The sequence below is a fragment of the Paramacrobiotus metropolitanus genome, unplaced genomic scaffold (assembly GCF_019649055.1).
Source record: "Paramacrobiotus metropolitanus isolate TYO unplaced genomic scaffold, Prichtersi_v1.0 Parri_scaffold0000001, whole genome shotgun sequence".
Taxonomy (NCBI): Eukaryota; Metazoa; Tardigrada; class Eutardigrada; order Parachela; family Macrobiotidae; genus Paramacrobiotus; species Paramacrobiotus metropolitanus.
In genome coordinates, this window is record NW_026570221.1 from 2,331,187 (window position 1) to 2,337,782 (window position 6,596).

Genomic DNA, 6,596 nt, shown 5'->3' on the forward strand with positions numbered 1-6,596 from the left:
TGCAGGAAATGACTTCAGTCATGATGGATATTTCGAAATTTGTAGCATAAATCGATGCTTTTGCATTAGTTTACCAGTGTCGGTTTGAACTAGGTTTCTCGAATACGAAGATCACACCCTGGAGCCCACCTCAATTATTTCAGTTTTTGCAGTGTAATCCGCTTCGTGCAGGCTTGCATGTGGTACAACTTCACTGGTTTTCGGGATGATTATGTTCTTGACTTCTTGTAATTATCAAGTAAATCAGACGTGAAACAGCTTCTACAGCAATCATCAGCACGGTTTTAAAGAATAACAGCAATTACAAAATCCGTGAGAACATCGATGAGATAAAAATGAAACTTCTAATAAGGGTCTACAAGATGTTTGTTATTTGTGATCAGTCAACTGGAAAGTTACCGCAAAAATGAGAGTTTTGAAAGCGAGTGGTCGGTTTTCAGATCAGGAGGTTGCAGCAACATAGACACTTTTCCCACGGTTGCAAGGGTGTTGCGCCAAGAACTTGGTGTACGCTGAGTACATTCGGTCGCGTGAGAGCCCACTCCTGCCAAGGTTAACATTCGTCCTAGGTTGGTTATTGCTGTCACACCAGTACCCGCTTGACTCACAACAGCAAGCCGGCTTGTCGTCTTCGCAGGCCGCGTCAGCTAGTATTAACCTCTAAGAGAAACAAAACACATCAGTTGACAGCGCGTCACAAAAATACGAATATTAATGTATCTGTAGTTTACCATGCAGGTAACCATAAGACCAAAGGTCAGGAAAATCATGCTTTTCGAATTCATGACGAAACAAAGACAGGCAGAAACGCTGTTCCGATTTATAACAAATGCATGGGATTTGTCGAAAATAATGAAACAAATACGGAGTGATCGGTTTATATATATACACTACTTTTGAAAAATTTACAGGGTATGACCATTCAGTATACAAACGCGCACACATTTTCCAGGTGGGACAGTTTTTTCGGGCTATCGTCTCCGAATGGGAGAAGCAATTTTTCCAGCATGCTGAATCAAATTCTTGTATTCGAAGTTTTTATTAGCTGTTATAATGCTGTTTTCGGGATAGGTACTCGAAAACAGAGTGTTCATTACCAGAAAAAATCTCAGCTTTTATGGATAGTTCGGGGTTTTTAGCTTACGTCGACGCTTTTTCTGCAGTCTGCGGATGGCGGCTTAAACAGTGTTTTTCGGAAATACGAAGAACGATCTCTCGAGGCCACTTGAGTTACTATCTCGAAATTTTGCAGTGTCGTCAGATTTTGTGTGGCACCACTTCATTGCATTTCGGGATATGTTCTCGTGGCCGATTTCTCGGTTAGGATATGCTGGTTGTTATTTCCACGCAGTAAAAACAGCTATTGATTGGAGGAATTAACTATGAATAGATTGCAGGCTTGTGGAAAATCACTACCGAGCGCAAAGATTTCGTAAAATAAATGTGCAGCGCTGAAAACAGGGAATTTTGGTAATTCTGCATAGAAAATTTTTAATTAAAATCCGGTGCTGTTATGGCATAATTATGGCTTCCGTCGCAGAGTGCGATTCAGAAGCGACCAGACCTCCTTTTCAAGATTATACTTCATTTTACGCTTGTTACTATTTTTTTGGCCTCGTAACACAACTTACGTTATTTGCAGGTGTCCGTGCGCACGAAACAACGCGAAAAAACAGGTTGAACTTAACGGAATTAATGGTGAGAAACAAACGCAGTTGTTGAGGTTTGAAGCTAGCTTGTACCAAAAATTATAGATTTATTTTTTGAAAATTTAAACCTACTCTAATAACTTTATAAGCCACTGACTTGCGGTGCAAATTCCAACAAAATCCAAGCCATAGTAAATCATGGTAAACCCGAATTATCCTCAGACGACTTCCGTGCAAAAAGCCATCCGCCCGTAGCGAAGCGCTACCAACCTGATGATTTCCGTCAGGAGCTCCATCTGCCACATTTTTTCCATACCCTAACAGAGCGGATCGGTAACTGCGCAATCACCGGATGGGGTATGTCAAAACGCCGGGCATCCGGTCCGGATGCCGTTATAGCGCATCAAGCTAAGCAGTTTTCCAGTTCAGTTCGTAGTGCATGGAAGAAGAAAACTTTTTGACATCAACATCGGTGCCCAATTCAAAATCGAGTTTCGGAAAAAGATAGCGAAGTTTTTTCGGGTTAGCTGGATTTGCCTGGCTGGAGTGTTATTCAAGCCTCTAGACCGCTGTCTACATTATCGGCAGTACAGGTAACAGTTTTCTATTCTACACTGGATCATGATTTTGACAACAAATCCTGTTCCAGCCGAATAACTCTTTCATCGATACATATGGACTATGGTTAGTGGGAAATGGGAACTAGTGGTAATTTTTTTAAGGAACGCTTATCGTTACGATTCAAAATGGTTGTTGCATTCTTGTGCGGCACCGGTGCAGGTTCGCATCAGCATTTTTACGTATTACCTAGAAGTACCAATAACAACTAGATGGATGGAGGCATGCATGGAGGGAGCCACGAGCGGGAAATGATGCCGCGGACAGCCGTTAGTATGGAACGGGACATGTTGAGACACGATGGCGGATTCGTATATCGACGCGACTTCCAAGTGTGCTGGCGACTTCCAAGTGTGCTGCGAACGGGCCTTTGCGGACAAGATGGGAAAGTTCAAGTAGCTTACTGATCGCCGTTGTTTTGTCACTATTGCAGGCGAGACATTTGGCACTTGTTGTGATATTGCAGTAGTTTTATTTAAGGTGGTTTCATTAAAGGTGGTTGTATTAACGGTAAGAAACAGTTTATTAGAATGGCTGAAAGTCGTTCCACTTGTTTTTTATCAAATTTTATTATCTTTATTATTTTTTTATCAAAATTGCAAAGACATTCAGAATTAATCCACCTACTAAGAGGCACGATTAGTTACAGTATTTGTATTTCGCCGGAAGTATTTTTACATTAAATGGTATCAGCTGGTAAACCAAGACGCGAAGCGCCAAGCAGCTTCAAATACCAGTTTGCTAAAGAACACGCAAATTTTGCGGATCAACAGTCAATTCGGGCTACCGCTTCCGGAGTCGGTGAAGCAATTTCTCCAACATGCTGAATCATATTCGCGTACTTTGAAGCCCTGAATTGTGAATGTGTTGCTGTTTTCGGGACGGGCACTCGAAAACGGTGAGCTTATTACCAGAAAAAATATCAGCCGATATAGGTATTTCATGTTTCTGGGTTATAAGCTTACATCAACGTTTCTAATGCAGTCTTCGGGTGGCGGCTCTGGACATGGTTTTCGAAAATACGAAGAGCGATCCCTTGAGACCACTGCAGTTACTTGATTTTTCGCGGTGCCATTAGCTTACTGAGTGGCGCCACTTCACGGGTTTTGGGGGAATGTCCTTATTACCAAATTCTCAGTTTGCAAATATTTCGTAGTATTTTCACGCAGTGAAAAAGCTTTACTCTTGTTACATGGACTGCGAGTTGTGAGCAGGCTGTTGGTTTGCGCAATACTGCTGGACAGCTACAAAGATGCAATCAAAAGAATATCTGTAATTCTGTATCATGCATGTAAGACTGAAAAGTTTTAACTTAACATTCAGAAAGAGGTTTAGTTGAAGGTTGAGTGCCGGAAAATGAAGCCCTGGTTCTTATGGTTTAGCTAGCTAGTCCAGGATGGTATATTCCTCGATTAACTTTATCGAGATTAGCAAAACCAAATACATCAACCATCTGACCTATTAATGCATGTTGGAAAATTTATGTTCACTGATGTACTGAAAGCGATACTTCCGGTGCGCCAAATAAACTGATCTTGGCAGCCACTTCATTAGCGCAGTTCTGCGTTAATTCACTGTGAGAAAAAGGAATGCGCCATGCGGTGAGCGGGACGTGAACAGTGCGCTTAATGCCACTTCCATACAATATTACAACTTTCGGAGAGAAGGTAATACAAATTACCATCTTTCCATACAATTGTTACGAATTCTTAATAATATCTTAAAAACTTCTCGTCGAAAGGCAAAATGTAAAGTAACAAAATTTTTCTTGCAAAAGTAAAAAAATCCACCAATCAATTTAATGTCTCTTTCGCAAGTTGTAATTGCAGTTTACTGGAACATATTTTGTAAGAAAATACGATCAACAACTTATATAATATTTATCTTTATAGTACTTCTGCATTATGTGCGCATGTAAGCGTATTTTTACTGTTCTGTACATATGATATAATAAGTTAACAAAAAGCTTATATTACTGCACAAACTGATACTTTATACATATTGCATAAACTGACGTACATATTCATCATAAATGTTTTTTTTAATTCGGAAATAACCAAGCATTTGCTTTTTGAATTTATGCCCAAAATCCTGGAATTTCAGTAAATTTGCAGTTTCTGGGAACATTTTAAGTACAAAACTCAAAATACAATTGTGCAGACTAGATACAAATTAAATATCGACAAATTAAATTTCGATAAATGCAATATTATAATGCACTTTATCTTTATAATACGGAAGCGTATACAGTTTAGCGCGCCAACGTGCATTTTCCTTGTAGGAAACAATTAACATCACAACGCAGTACACTTAATCGGCAGAAAGCTCAAAGCATCCTCGGGAGGTCTAAGAACAGAGAACGACTGATCTAAATGTGCTCCCAGTGGAGATGTTCCCTGAACGGAGGCCTTTCTATGCTGATACACAGGCGTAGATATTCCTGTGCTCGTGCCTCGCCGGTTTCTTGCCGTACCTTTCTACCCACTTCAATCTGCAGGCGGGAAGCTTCCGGTCCGTTTGGTCCTAGCGTCGCAAAGCCCAAAGCGCTGAACAGGCAGTCTGGGGTGGTGTTCTGGTACTTGGTTACCTTTTGATGTTCGGCCTTTGCGCCGCTGCACCTCGCACGGATGTTGCCACGATATATGCGGTAATGCCACCGTACAAACGCAGGTGACGTCCCAGGTCAGCATTCTTCTTCTTTCCCACGGTGCTAACGTACCGCCCTCCGGGCGTCTGCCACTCGTTCGACATAAACCCGTTGGTTCAAGTTCTGTTTAATTTCCGGTGGAAGCGAGCGCTCGTTTACAGACAGCATTCAGGCTGCTGTGTCCGGGCTTCCTGCCTCGACTTTTCTTGCAGCTGAGACCATGGTAGCCTTGAGCTTCCACCCTGTCCCCGCAGATGGAACGGCGCGGAGTGGCGATAGCTGCTCCAAGGCGCGTAATCCGACAGCGATTCTCAGGGCAGAGTCCGTCAGTAGATGTTTCCCAGTTATGCTACCGGTGACGCCTCTAGGCCAGCCCCTTTCTCTTGTGTGCTCACGCCGCGTAGCCGAGCCTGACTGGATAGATCATCCTTAACTTCAATCCGCAGCATTTCCACAGCCTTCGCAATTAGAGGTTCATCCCACACTGTCTGTAGGTTGCGAAGATTGACATCCGGCGCTTATTTTTTTGTAATTGGCTGCCATTGCTCTACAGCCGCGCTGTAGTACACCTCAGGGTGAAGTCCGCAGTCTCGTATGCCAGCGTCGCAATTGAGTAAGCCGATGCCGCAAGGGCTGGCTTCTCAATGCTGCGAATTTCAAGACCGCCTTCGGATATCGACAGCGATGCCTGCGTCCACATTTGGTCCGTGATGGCAACGCTTGTCATCGTGCACGGGCTTTCCCGGTTTACCACGTCGAATGCTTGCATAACAGGTCGCTGTGCATGTAGCATCGACCAGTACGTAGTTTATAATTTACATGTCATTCTGGCTGGTCCATGCTGTATTCTGACTGGTCCTATGCTGCACTTTATATCTATACGTACACAACCGGCAACTGGATATATGTTTATCATCAGTTCATATTAAGATAATAATTTTAATTACAAATTTTATAATTCTCTGTGCATAACGATAGTAGCGAGTTATAAATAAATGAATCGGTTTACGCCAGAAATCCATGACCCATAAGAGCGCCCGTTTCAGTTCTACATGCGCGATGCAGACATCACCGTATGTTTTTTTAATCCAATCATGGAACGAACAAGACAATGGTTTTCCCGCATATTAACAATGTTTGGTTTTCTAAATTTGTCGATAAATCGTAACGATGGTGCCGGAGGATGACATAAGGTTCCCATGCTCAAGCTGATGGACGCGATAATTTATTTCGCAGCTTCCGCAAAGGAGTGCTGTACTGTACTGGGTGGCCGAAGAAAATGTCGGTCTAATTTACCATGGCGCGCCGGATCTGTGCAATGCTTGATTGTCATCATTGTACAGAGTAGTTTCGTTCGAAAGAGCAATGCTTTTAACATAGAAATTTCAAATCATACCAAGATTATATTAAGATTCAGCTTTCTTATGAATTAATTTGAAAAATCGGTTAGATTTTAAGGATATCCTGGGAGCGGAAATTTGAAATTACCCATTCAGAAACTAAAAATTGCTGCTTTTCAGCTAAGTAGAATAATTTGTCTAAAGTTAAGGGTTTCAGGTAGAGGGGTTGTTTCTTGTTTTTTTTTTCTGTAAGGAACAGCAGCATTCTATTAACTGTGTTTGGCCAGTGCACGGAATAACTGAAATTCCGCACGATCAATTCTCGCGAAATCCGCATTTAGA

At 42.1% G+C, this 6,596-nt stretch overlaps 1 long non-coding RNA gene across 1 annotated transcript; it reads left to right on the forward strand.

The window, feature by feature from the left end:
- Positions 1–1,369: 1,369 nt before the first annotated feature.
- Positions 1,370–2,001, forward strand: LOC129581752 (uncharacterized). The gene is made up of 3 exons (XR_008689532.1): positions 1,370–1,470; positions 1,643–1,698; positions 1,872–2,001. It is a non-coding gene; the product is annotated as an uncharacterized LOC129581752 (long non-coding RNA).
- Positions 2,002–6,596: the final 4,595 nt, after the last annotated feature.